This window comes from Periplaneta americana, chromosome 7 (genome assembly GCF_040183065.1).
Source record: "Periplaneta americana isolate PAMFEO1 chromosome 7, P.americana_PAMFEO1_priV1, whole genome shotgun sequence".
NCBI lineage: Eukaryota > Metazoa > Arthropoda > Insecta > Blattodea > Blattidae > Periplaneta > Periplaneta americana.
The window spans coordinates 1,077,038-1,091,731 of NC_091123.1; positions in this window are offsets into that span (position 1 = coordinate 1,077,038).

Consider the following 14,694-nt stretch of genomic DNA (forward strand, 5'->3'; position numbering starts at 1 on the left):
CATCTTGCCTTCTTCTCCATCAAATCTCGGCGAACATGGTGAGAGGTCCCATCAGCACATATCAACGATGGAATCCAGGTACCAGGTCAATACGGTCCCAGCATGCTGGGTGATTTCTGCTGTTCCTACAGCGGTCAACCACATGCCAACATAAGCGGAAAAGCAAAGGTGTCAAGCACTTTTAACAGAGTTTTTGGTGCTTACTACATATTGTAAGTATATATCTTCTAATAAATGTAGTGCTTAAAATAGTATATTAATTTACAAAGAATATATAAACCAAGCTCAATTTATATCTCGACTTTACGATACAGGTATGTACTGAATAGTAAGATTTAGAATCAATGTTACAGTCCCATAACTAAAAAGCATAACGTGCTGTGATAAATCTGATTACAGACTGGAATCAACCAGTCACTCAGTGAATCAGCCAGTCACTCAGTGAATCAGCCAGTCACTCAGCCAGTGAATCAGCTAGTCACTCAGCCAGTGAATCAGGCAGTCACTCAGCCAGTGAATCAGCCAGTCACTCAGCCAGTGAATCAGCCAGTCACTCAGCCAGTGAATCAGCTAGTCACTCATCCAGTGAATCAACCAGTGAATCAGCCAGTGAATCAGGCAGTCACTCAGCCAGTGAATCGAACAGTCACTCAGCCAGTGAATCAGCCAGTCACTCAGCCAGTGAATCAGCTAGTCACTCAGCCAGTGAATCAACCAGTGAATCAGGCAGTCACTCAGCCAGTGAATCGAATAGTCACTCAGTCAGTGAATCAGCCAATCACTCAGCCAGTGAATTGGCCAGTCACTCAGCCAGTGAATTGGCCAGTCACTCAGTCAGTGAATTGGCCAGTCACTCAGTCAGTGAATCAGCCAGTCACTCAATCAGTGAATCAGCCAGTCACTCAGTGAATCAGCAAGTCACTCATTGAATTAGCTACTCACTCAGTCAGTCAACCAGTCAGTGAATCAGCAAGTGAATTAGCCAGTAACTCAGTTAATCAGTCAGTGAACCAGCCTGTTAACGAATCAGTTAGTCAATGATTCAGACAGACAGTCAGTCAGTATCTCCACCCTTCTGTTCTTCAATCCATTTATTCAATTCTTAGGTTTTCGTATATTTTAATGCCTCCCGTTTCTATCGTACAGTACAATCCAATCTCTTTCTTGCAATGTTTTCTCTCCGAAAGTAAGTATATCTCAGCTTTCGTTACACATAATGTACCCAATACAAAACACTTCATTCGCCATCCAGTGTACGCACCAAGGCTGTGCAGCCCTCACGTACAATTCAGATTTTCTAATCGAAAAATATTTTTAAGCGCGGTTGATGAAAGAGTGCTGGTGACATTCGGTCGTGTCGCTGCGACAGCGTTGTGGAGGGGGGCGGGTTTATTCACCCAGAAAATTCAGCTCCAACTCTCACTGTTGTAATACCCAGAGCTGAGTGGCGGGCCCGCCGGGGACCGCGGACCCCGCGTAGTCTGGTCAACCGCACAATTGCAACACTGGGAAGGGAGGAAACACCCCTCACCCCAAGCAAGGCTATTCCTATTTTCCACATCACTGGTCTATTGGTGACAACCGCCGAGCTGAAATACATATACCACCCCCACCCTTAACAGAAATACATATACCACCACCGCCCCACCCTTAGCCGAAACACACATACACCCCACCCCAAGGGCCGCGTACAATCACCGTGCAGTTGTGTTCGGTCCACCCCTTCGAGGGTTCAGCAGGTCAGTGTGCAATAACTTGTACCGGGAGAGAGCGACTTGTCCACAAAGTAGTGTATGTGCACCACCAAACGCAAAAAATGGTGAAAAATTAGAATTTTCAACATATAACTATTTTGATAGAAAATTTTCTCCTCTTTAATTTGATATAAGAATTTTCGATTTATGCCTTATGGTTTTCCAGAATAGTCCCTTTTTCCAAAATGCTGCGTCATCAGCCATGGTCACTTACTTTTGGAGTGCATCACTTTTGGGGTGATCTTCGTAGCAGTCAATCCCCTCGTCCAGCATTGCTTGCAAAATAAACTTCTTTCTAGTCCCGAAATAGACGCATAGATATCAAGGCATGATCATTAGATTGAAAAATAGTAATATACGTTACAAGAGCGGTATGTTGACGTTTTCATGTTCCAGGAAAAGATTGAAAAAGCGAAACGTAGTTGAGCTTTTTTAATTTCCGAGAACATGAAAACAAACATACCGCTCGTGTATCGTACATTATTTTGTGCGAAGATCGTTTATTACATACCTGAAAGACGAATTTCTAATTAGTTGCAATGAAATCTCCATGTTGGTTTCTGTTTAAGTTGAAGATAGATATTTTTGTTTTCTAAAGTTGCCGTCATCGAACAGAAACCAAGATGGAGATTTGATTGCAACTAATTAGAAATTCCTCTTTCAGGTATGTAATAAACGATCTTCGCACAAAATAATGTACGATACACGAGCGGTATGTTTTCTTTCAATTCTCGGAAATTAAAAAAGCTCAACTACGTTTCGCTTTTTCAAACTTTTCCTCGAACATGAAAACTTCAACATACCGCTCTTGTAACGCATATTACTATTCTCGTGTCGTTGACCCATTTTCAGCTAGACAGGAGAACTGACTTATGAATTATTTTTTTAAAATAAGACCAGGTTACAGAGAAAATAATAATAATAATTTGTGAAATAATATTAATTTTATTTTTTATGTCAAATAGCCTATAGTTTCTTTCTTCTAAAACTTTGACAGTTAGAAAAAAAAAAGGTATAAAACTGTAGGAACGTTAGTGATTTGATTAAAGAGAAATGCACAAAATATTACAACGGAGAAAAATTGCTTTAAAGTTGACATTTCAAGGGCCTGGACTCTGCATGTAGCATCAAGCAATATTTTCCCGAGGCATGGGACACATTCCCTGCACGCAGCTAAAATCATAAACGATATCCAGCCTGTAAGTGTGTCCCAGTCAACGGGCTGGTTCATAGGAATCGGAAGGGCCGATACCATTTGGAGATAAGGGCGTTCATTTCTGTTTCGAGAAGGCAAACCAGATACTGAGAACGGAGTGAGCTTAATGATTTTGCTGCAGGCAGAAAACTTTCAAGTGTTGCTTTTTATTTCTTCGCAATCCTTACACACGCGGAGCGCGAACCCAACCAAGAGAGATACTAATTAATTCACGTTACTAAGTTACCTTCCTGCACCGACTAGACAAATTTAACAGATCATTGTTTTCAATACTCCAATTTTATTCTAGTCTTATATTCAATTCAATTTATTAGGCCATTAGACATACAGTAATAGGATTCGTCACATATACATTGAAAATCACAAATATAATTCAAACAGTAACTTAATTAAAACAATGACAACATGAAATGATTTGAAACCATTATAGTACATTATGCAACGAGCCTATAATGATAGTAATTAAGAATCGAGTATGGATATTTATGAAACGAGCGAAAGCAACTTTCATAATTTTCATACGAGCTTCTTAATTATCATTATAGGCGAGTTTCATACGACTTTTTATGCTCGACCATATTTCTAACTTGAAATTACCGGTATTCAGATGTATACATTTTATTTGTATCTGACAAGATCGGAAGTAACCTTGTTCTAGGTCGTGAATTGTGAGATGTGCGCAGACGCGAAAGTATTGATTTTTTCCGAGGAACAATAATGTCATTGACCTTGACGTAGTCCCGTTAAACTTGATAATATTATAATATTATAACCTTGATTATTGAATTCGACATTGAAAAACGAGATGACAAATTGAATTTATTTGAATATTATTTACAATTAACGCTAATTATTATAGTAACAGAACATAACCTTCTGCGACAGTATTGGATTTCCAGCCTTCGTGACTTTTCGCTAATTCTCTTTCGATTGCATATCCGAGAATAATCGATACTTGCGGTTTTATAACAGTACAAAGCTAACTTGTCATTGGTTGAACACATGTAAGCTGAGTTATCATTGGCTGAAGACTTGTACTTTAATGAGTAGGTGTACTTTAATGACATGCATTAAAGGACAGCTACCAGGTGCATAATTCGTACATTTCGGCATGGTCGAGCATAAAATTAATAAAAACACTTCTCCATTAATGTATTAATTGTAACTAAATGTAATTAAATGTATTTATTAAAAACAATTTCATACAAATTTGTGTTGAAAACTCACCAACAAAGTACAAGGATTATTAAATAACCAATCATAAAATCTAGTTTTAAAGATCTTGACTGGTAACTTTTACAGCTAGGATTCGACTGTAGTAAAAGCTAGTATTTTTAGTCGGTATAGTTTATAAACATGCAAGCCATGGCCCCCCCTCCTTATTCTTGCCATTGTTGTCATTCAGTACTGCTATTAGTTAGGGCTAAGGGTCTTTAATCCTCTTACCCACCATTTACAAAACGGGGGGGGGGGGGTTAAAAGCTGTATGTTCTATTCCTTGTGACTTTACTTGCATTTCCAATCTAGCCAACCAGGCTTAAAACCTTCTTACCCGGCATCACACAGACTCAACTATACTGGGCGTCATTCTTAACTCTTACTACATATAAATCCTAGCTCTACATATAATACTGACTCTCAGCTTACTATTTAATTTCACCCCCATAACAGAGAACTCTGTGTTACTCTTACGTAATCTACAGTAGCCTATGGAATATTAATTTGTTCACTATTTCTAATTTCATGATCATGTATATCGGCCACAAATCAGTAGGCCTAATTGTCGATATTATGTCGAGTGTAAAGTACTATGTCACACACACACACACGCAACTACGCACGCACGCACACACAAATTTATGACTGTGAATATCTGTGATTGTCTGAAAAGTGGTCGACAATGTTGAAGCTAGTTTGATTTACATAAAAATAATTCTAATGGTTTCCTTTCGCAAAATCAAAACACACTCAATTTTGGTAGCATTTCCCCAGAAAATTAAGGCATATCGGATTATCGATTCAAAGAAAGTAAGCACATCTTAAATAAATTAATAGAAGCATTTGAAATGTGGATATGGAGAAGAATGGAGTGTGTGAAGCATTTGAAATGTGGATATGGAGAAGAATGGAGTGTGTGAAGCATTTGAAATGTGGATATGGAGAAGAATGGAGTGTGTGAAGCATTTGAAATGTGGATATGGAGAAGAATGGAGTGTGTGAAGCATTTGAAATGTGGATATGGAGAAGAATGGAGGTGTGAACCATTTGAAATGTGGATATGGAGAAAAATACAGTGTGTGAAGCATTTGAAATGTTGATATGGAGAAGAATGGAGTGTGTGAAGCATTTGAAATGTGGATATGGAGAAGAATGGAGTGTGTGAAGCATTTGAAATGTGGATATGGAGAAGAATGGAGGTGTGAACCATTTGAAATGTGGATATGGAGAAAAATACAGTGTGTGAAGCATTTGAAATGTTGATATGGAGAAGAATGGAGTGTGTGAAGCATTTGAAATGTGGATATGGAGAAGAATGGAGTGTGTGAAGCATTTGAAATGTGCATATGGAGAAGAATGGAGTGTGTGAAGCATTTGAAATGTGGATATGGAGAAGAATGGAGTGTGTGAAGCATTTGAAATGTGGATATGGAGAAGAATGGAGTGTGCGAAGCATTTGAAATGTGGATATGGAGAAGAATGGAGTGTGTGAAGCATTTGAAATGTGGATATGGAGAAGAATGGAGTGTGTGAAGCATTTGAAATGTGGATATGGAGAAGAATGGAGTGTGTGAAGTGGGTAGACAGAGTAAGAAATGAAGCTGTGTTGGAAAGAGTGGGTGAAGAAAGAATGATGCTGAAACTGATCAGGAAGAGAAAAAGGAATTGGCTGGGTCACTGGCTGAGAAGAAACTGCCTACTGAAGGATGCACTGGAAGGAATGGTGAACGGGAGAAGAGTTCGGGGCAGAAGAAGATATCAGATGATAGACGACATTACGATATATGGATCATATGCGGAGACTAAGAGGAAGGCAGAAAATAGAAAAGATTGGAGAATGCTGGGTTTGCAGTGAAAGACCTGCGCTTGGTCAGAACACTTATGTATCTTAAATAATTTTCGGAAACGCAAATCATTAGTTTGTTTAACAAATATAAAACTCTTGATAACTTTGTGCATATACATTCGATGTGGCTATCCCATGTTAAACTGCAGTCTATAAAAAAGTCCTAGAAATAATTTACATTGGTATTCTTTCTCCAGAATGCTCAAGGAAATTTATTATTTTTTCTGTTCTTAATTCTTTATACTTACTTACTTACTTACAAATGGCTTTTAAGGAACCCGAAGGTTCATTGCCGCCCTCACAAAAGCCCGCCATCGGTCCCTATCCTGTGCAAGATTAATCCAGTCTCTATCATCATATCCCACCTCCCTCAAATCCATTTTAATATTATCTTCCCATCTACGTCTCGGCCTCCCTAAAGGTCTTTTTCCCTCCGCTCTCCCAACTAACACTCTATATGCATTTCTGGATTCGCCCATACGTGCTACATGCCCTGCCCATCTCAAACGTCTGGATTTTAAGTTCCTAATTATGTCAGGTGAAGAATACAATGCGCGCAGTTCTGTGTTGTGTAACTTTCTCCATTCTCCTGTAACTTCATCCCTCTTAGCCCCAAATATTTTCCTAAGCACCTTATTCTCAAACAGCTTATTGTAGGGATTCGTAACAAGCTGTTTTTTTTTTACGTTGATGGGTTGTTAGCCCTTCGCCCAACCCCCAACCCAATTCTTTATATGCAAAGGAAAAAGGTGAATGATTGTTAAACCGGAAGAATCTATTTATAAATTTCCAAGGAAAACCTAAAAAAGTTTCCAGGCTCCGTCATCTACAGAGACTTCAATTCAACGACTGGAAATGGACTTGAAAGACAACTCACAGGGAACAATTAAAAAGGATTTATATGAAATTAAATAGAGAAAGTAGTTCTAGCACCAATGGAATACGACTAATTTATTTGTGATTTATTTGTATTATGTACGGGGTTGGTCATACTCTTTCACTAGCAGTCCACGTTAAAAGTAGTACAGTGCCGAATTTTCCGTAAATCGTTATCCTGCATTCTGTAGAACTCCGCCCTTGATAGTCTACTGTATGGCTCTACAGTAACACATCAAGAACTCAGAAAATTATCAGGCTACGTAATTATCCATTCAGAAATGGGTAATTTTATGAAAACAGAACGAACCACTCACAAAGCCTAAAAAAAAAAAAAAAAAAAAATACAAAAGCCCTCATTAGAAGGCTTTAGGACGTTTCTGGAGTAGTGTCACGGCTCCAGGTATAAATAGAAGAGGACCACAAATCGATGACTACGGCAGCATGACTCATTATGTAGAAAAATGAGCAATCATGTCAAGGGCGCTGTAATATGCGCCTCATATCTCTCTGCATCCATCACAGCGCCATTAAGATATAACGCAACAAATCAGAAGTACGAATAAAGGGTGTTTCACAATTGTGCTGGCAATATGAGCTTGTGACTTTTCTGCTTAAATGAAATATTAAATTATTATACAGTGCGTCCACAGTAACATTACATGACTATAATATCGTAACTATGTGTATTAGAATACCATAGCACTCGGAGTGCAGTGACAGTTCATCGTGCCTTCAGACGGGAATTTCAACATGAGGGACCTACTGATCAGACGATTCTGAGGTGGTATAATTCACACCAACTATGTTCATGTGGGTTCGCCATAACTCTTTAAATGCTACAAATGAATTGAAATGTAAACGTTCACACAATTTCACACAATTTGCTTCTATCGAACAATGCGGGGACAGCATCTCTTTTTCTTATGGTGTCATCAATTGTTTTCTGCCAGCAATTACAATAATTACACATCTCCTGAAATTCTTTGAACCGTTCTTTGTAATGGCACAGGTATGAATTTCGTAATAATAATAATTTATTTATTTAATCTGGCAGAGCTAAGGCCAGTAGGCCTTCTCTTCCGCCCAGCCAGACTCTAATTCTAATTGAATACAATTGGTTACGTAGTTATTACATTAATATCTAGACCATAAAACAACATGAAAGTAAATAATGAAAGTTGGATAAGTAATGTTAGTGTGCCAATAATAAACATTGGAAAGAAATAATGATAATGATAGACAAAGCATATGATTATGTCTCGTGACCAGAATATTGTACGAAATGGAAATATAAAAATTGGAAATTTATCTTTTGAAGAGGTGGAGAAGTTCAAATATCTGGGAGCAACAGTAACAAATATAAATGATACTCGGGAGGAAATTAAACACAGAATAAATATGGAAAATTCCTATTATTATTCGGTTGAGAAGCTTTTATCATCCAGTCTGCTGTCAAAAAATCTGAAAGTTAGAATTTATAAAACAGTTATATTACCGGTTGTTCTGTATGGTTGTGAAACTTGGACTCTCACTTCGAGAGAGGAACAGAGATTAAGGGTGTTTGAGAATAAGGTGCTAAGAGGGATGAAGATACAGGAGAATGGAGAAAGTTACACAACGCAGAACTGCACGCATTGTATTCTTCACCTGACATAATTAGGAACATTAAATCCAGACGTTTGAGATGGGCAGGGCATGTAGCACGTATGGGTGAATCCAGAAATGCATATAGAGTGTTAGTTGGGAGGCCGGAGGGAAAAAGACCTTTAGGGAGGCCGATACGTAGATTGGAGGATAATATTAAAATGGATTTGAGGGAGGTGGGATATGATGATAGAGAAATGGATTAATTTTGCTCAGGATAGGGACCAATGGCGGGCTTATGTGAGGGCGGCAATGAACCTCCGGGTTCCTTAAAAGCCAGTAAGTACGTAATAATAATAATAATAATAATAATAATAATAATAATAATAATAATGAGATAATTTAAATATTTATTGTGATATATATAACCATTAAAAATTGAGAAACCTGAAAGGGCTATTATTATTTTTTTTTTAATTTATTTATTTTATGTCGGTTTAAATTAGGAAGTCATATCGCGACAATACATAAAGAATTCTTACAGTTTACATAGAGTGTACTGTATTACAATAATCATTTAGATACATTTGTAAATGTTGATAGCTTTCAGAAATTTAATTAAGTTTGAACTGAATGATGGATTGTTTAGAACTGTTGATAAGTCTGTTGGTATATGGAATTGGAATTGATCTCAATGAAGGTAATATAGTGGACATTCAGAAATTAAATGGCGTACAGAGATCCTACCGTGGCAATTGGTGCATGTTGGAGGAAGAGTTCTGTCTAGAAGATAAGAATGTGTAATTCTGGTGTGACCAACTCGCAATCTGGTGATTATTACTTGATCTTGACGTTTAAAATTCTGTAGTGGACAGAGCTATTATTTTTAACAAGAATTGTTAGAAAAGTATTTCGTTAGCCTATTCTTAAATTGGTTTGATGTCTGACAGTCCCTGACGTTACTCGGTAGGGAATTCCAAAGTCGAGGAACAGGCACAGTGAAAGAAGATGAATATGAGGATGTTCGGTGGAAGAGAATGGATAATATTGAGGAGTGTTGTGATCGTGTGTCTAGGTTATGATGGGTGGATAAATTTTGAAAACGAGACGCAAGATAGACAGGAGTGGAGAAATGCAATATGTGAAAGAGAAGGGAAAGACAGTGGATTTTCCTACGATCTTCTAGACGGAGCCAGGACAACATTTCGAGGGATGGTGTTACGTGATCAGCCCATAATAGGCATAGTTACAAAATTATAGCAGTTTATAATCACGTAATGTTTCTGTGGACACACTGTAGCTGACGTATGACATTCCCTGATAAATTGACTCGTAGATACTGAATATGAACAAAATCCGTCCAATAGTTTAGTAGAAATCGCTGTACACAGACAGACTAGTACTAAAATTATTATATTTCATGTACACCATTCCCTGATACAGAATATGAACAAAATGCGTCCAATAGTTTAGTAGAAATCGCTGTACACAGACAGATTAGTACTAAAATTATTATATTTCATGTACATGATTCCCTGATGCTGAATATGAACAAAATCCGTCCAATAGTTTAGTAGAAATCGCTGTACACAGACAGACTAGTATTAAAATTATTATATTTCATGTACATCATTCCCTGATAAATTGACTCGTAGATACTGAATATGAACAAAATCCGTCCAATAATTTAGTAGCAATCGCTGTACACAGACAGACTAGCATTAAAATTATTATATTTCATGTACATCATTCCCTGATAAATTGACTCGTAGATACTGAATATGAACAAAATCCGTCCAATAGTTTAGTAGCAATCGCTGTACACAGACAGACTAGTATTAAAATTATTATCTTTCATGTACACCATTCCCTGATGAATTGACTAGTAGATACTAAATATGAACAAAATCCGTCCAATAGTTTAGTAGAAATCGCTGTACACAGACAGACTAGTACTAAAATTATTATATTTTATGTACATCATTCCCTAATACTGAATATGAACAAAATGTAACCAACATCAGTTCAGGAAAAATCAATTTGGATAAACAGACAGACAAACAGTACATGCACGGACACACAGACAGAAAGAATGTCCAAAGTCACTTTTCCTGTATCAGGGATCCTAAAAAACTGTATTTCCGGTAAAGTCTAGAAAGATATTTTCTTTCATAATCAGAATAATAATGTGAGGGCGGCAATGAACCTCCGGGTTCCTTAAAAGCCAGTAAGTATGTAAGTAAGTAAGTTAAGTAAGTAAGTAAGTAAGTAATCAGAATAATACTGTTTTACTACACTTCCATTGATAAGAAAGTACAGGGACATCATTTTATTTTTACTTTAATTTTTATTGTACCTGAGTTTTTGAAAATACTTCAGTCCCACCCCTCCTACTAATGAAGTAATGAAGTTCAACCGTCCTCCACATAGAACCAAGGCCGTATATACAGTCATAGTAGCCTTACGGTCATAGTAAACAGTACGTTCCAAAAATATGTTCGCGTTTTCCAGTGACGAAAGAGCTTTCAATATTGAATCATTTTCGCACAGGTACTGTCATCCATTTGCCTACGTCGTATCCCGGTTCCCTCCACCAGCTTTTAATCGCTAGCTAGTAGCTGGGCTGTCTTAGCTCTTTTCTGAGAACATTGATTTCTGTTAGGAATTGGACGTCTACGTAATTTATGCAACTGTTTAAAATAACTTAAATAAAAGGGCCTCGTTAAGTACTTAACTGTCACGTGATTTCCTCCTTTTCTACGACCCTATGACATAACCACTTGGACGGACAGTAGATAGCATTTCTGAGTAATTTTATCTTTCCGGATCGGGCAGAAGTGAAGATTGAATTTACAGTACGTAAGGTACTCTTTTATAGAGTAGGTACAGAATTATTTCAACATGAGTTACTAGTACGAAGGACGAAACTGGTAATTGGAATTAGGTACAATAGTCTATAGTGCGATAATATTATGCACATTAGAACTGAAGCCTGTATCGAAATGAACGGCCACCATTTTCTAAAATGTGTTTAAATATTCATATTATGATTATTTTTCAATTGAACTTTATCCCCTATATTGAACGCTAATGTGCTGTAGACAGTATAATATACACCGCATAATGAATACGTCCGCATGGACAGCTCAGTTCGTGAGTAAAAACACTCATTGTTAATACTGTACTGTATTTTGATTAAACAAAAACCTAATGAAAGTGATCAAACTCAAAAGCGCAATATTTCCTACTTTACGTAAATGGATGAACTACTTTTCTTCCCTCCTATACCTAGTAAAGTGATTTGTTTGTATATTACGCCAGTATCATCGAACTCTAGTCGTGGAAGGGGGTAGCAAACGGCGTTGATCCAGAAGTATAGGCAAGTTAATATTAAAAATGTTAGTAAAAATAAAACGATGTCCCTGTACAAAGATGTGCATTGCACTCCTAAGAAGATACAGTCACAGTCTACTATATACAGTCGCGAAGCGTGAGGTGATTTTTTGCAAATCTCGTGATAAAGCGCTCCAAGCGGTTAGCAACTAGAAACAATAGACTTTCCACGGTCGACTTTGGACTGTGTCGTATTTCCATCGAGTGCTAGGGCGTTGTGTATTTCACATTTATGCTCGTGAAATGTTCGTTTTTGGTTGTAATGAAAATGTTAATGACTAAAATACAATAATTGGAATAATAATATTTTACTAGAGACGTAGAAAAATTAAGTTTGTTTCAATGAAATTAATTGATCACGTTTTATTTTCAATTCTGGTGGGATTATTATTGCTTAGGCCTACTTTTTTTTTCAAAGGATATGTTTTTAATTATAGCTGTTAATTTTGTTGTTATTTTTATTTGTTACTTTACTAGAGACGTAGAAAAAGTCTGTTGCAATAAAATTTATTGATCACGTTTTATTTCTAATTCTGGTGTGATTATTATTGCTTAACCTCATCCCACTTTGTTAACTACGTAAGCCTACACAACAAGTACCGGTACACGTAAGTTACTCCATTAATTCATATTTCCATTATTATTGTTGTAAAGGGAAATGCAAATGAATATTTATTGGTTTCATAGTTAATTATCGCTATAATCTTGAATGAGTGAAGCGATTATAGTAAATTTCAGTTCGTTTTGCACAAACAAAAATAATATTAACCTATTTCTTGCAGGCATCTTCGAGTTTATGGTGGAATTTAATATACTTCATTAAAATAATAAATTAACTTTATGCATTTAATATTTCAATAATGGAAGGAAGGTGTTAATTTTTCCAAAAGAACACGACAACGAAAGTGTAACATATTTTGTCGTCTGCTAGGAGAGATCTGTGATGATGAGGCGATAGTAGCGATCCTAGTGGTGGGCAACTACCCATATTTGCATTTTTACTACATATTGAGCTTCGCGACTGTATATAGTAGACTGTGATACAGTCTGCTGCAGCTCTGTCTTTCCATGTAATCTCGGGGCGGAAGATTCGAGTATTAGTTTGCTGGTTGGCTGCGATGCGATGCGATAACAGACATCTTCCTCTTGTATGTCCCTACGATTGTGTGTTGACTTTATTATGTCCACATATACGTAATAATATTTTCAGGTGGAAATTTTCTTTTGGCTGAGAGGAAACATATTGTTTGTACAAGCTTTCGACATTATCCAAGAGCATAACACGAAAGAATTTGTGACAGTCCATTAGTCGGATCAAATATTAATAAACGAAACATGCGAAGCAGGGAAGACCTTGTGCCTCAGTCACACAGAATTGGGTCAAATCAGGCGCAGGCAGCCTGACGCCTTCTGTGACGTTGCATGATACAGGCATGCCAACATGTGAGGGGGAGAAATTCGTGCAAATGATTTTGTAACCTCTATAAGCATGCAATAAGTGTGGGCAAATGTAGAAACATTTAAGCTATATATGGTTCGTGCATAAGCACTTAATCTATCCGCATTGGTTCTCATTTTTATAGTAGGAGCACACTTAGTCTGTGCACACTGAGTCTATTAATGGAGCTAGCGCTACGGCAGGTCTAAAGGGATAAGAGAGTTAATGGATGGATTTTCTATCTAGAGCAGAGATGGGCATCGCGCCTCACTTGAGAATTTGTGCCTCACTGACCTTCACAGAGCTTATCGCTCTGAGTGAATCATCTTCACAGTCCCCGTTCCTCCCTCACGCAGCTCCTAGGCGTGGGCAGATTCTATATCAGTTTCATAAGCAATATCAGTGGTGGCATAATGGCATTATCAAAGCAGTGTGTACGCGTTAGAAAACGATTATTTCATGAGAAATGGGAGGAAGAGTTTTTTGCTGTTTAGAAGGGGAGAACATACGATGTATGTTATGCTCGAAAATCCTATTAGGCATTAATACATTTAATATACAACAACATTACTCCTTATGTCATAAAGAACATGCTGAATTAGAAGATAAGACAAATTAAATGTTAGTTTTCGTACTATTCCGAAGAAAATGTATGATCTTAACATTTGCATAGTATACTAAATACGACATTATGCCTTAAACACGCTGCATTAAAAGGTAGCCTACGAGGAATTAAATGTTGTTTGTACGTATTATTTCCAAAAGAAATTCATAAAAAATATATCAAATGTGCGTAGAAAACGAAATATGATTTTCTGAAATTATTTTAGGTCGAGAACGTGCAAATCTATTAAGTAATCTTGAGAAACGCCAGAATATTCAAGAAAATAAACGTAGACAACGTGATGGAATATTATTGGCTAGTTTACGGAATTTCTCGCCTGTGATTTAAATCAGTTCAATGATGGAGAAATAGTAAAGAGGTTTATGATTAAAGCTGCCGAATTAATTTGCCAAATTGAATAAAAGTTTTCGAGTCTCTCACGTTAACCAAGCGCTTTCCTAATAATTCGCCACTGACCGCCTTAGCGATTACGATAAGGTGACGCAGGTCACAGCAGTTTATATTTCCCATCCTACTCTGCAGTCTCCTCTCCTAGTAAACAAACTATTTCAAATCGAGTGCCTCACGTAACCGAAAATTGTGCCCATGTATGATCTAGACTGTACATTCATGTTACTGACATTGATGGCAGCAGTACAGTAGCCTCAATGAGCTAACACCCATCCGCTGCCAAAGCACAAGCTTTACTTTTTTATTATGAGTACTTAGGCCTTCTCAGATACTCCTCCAAAATGCCTATCA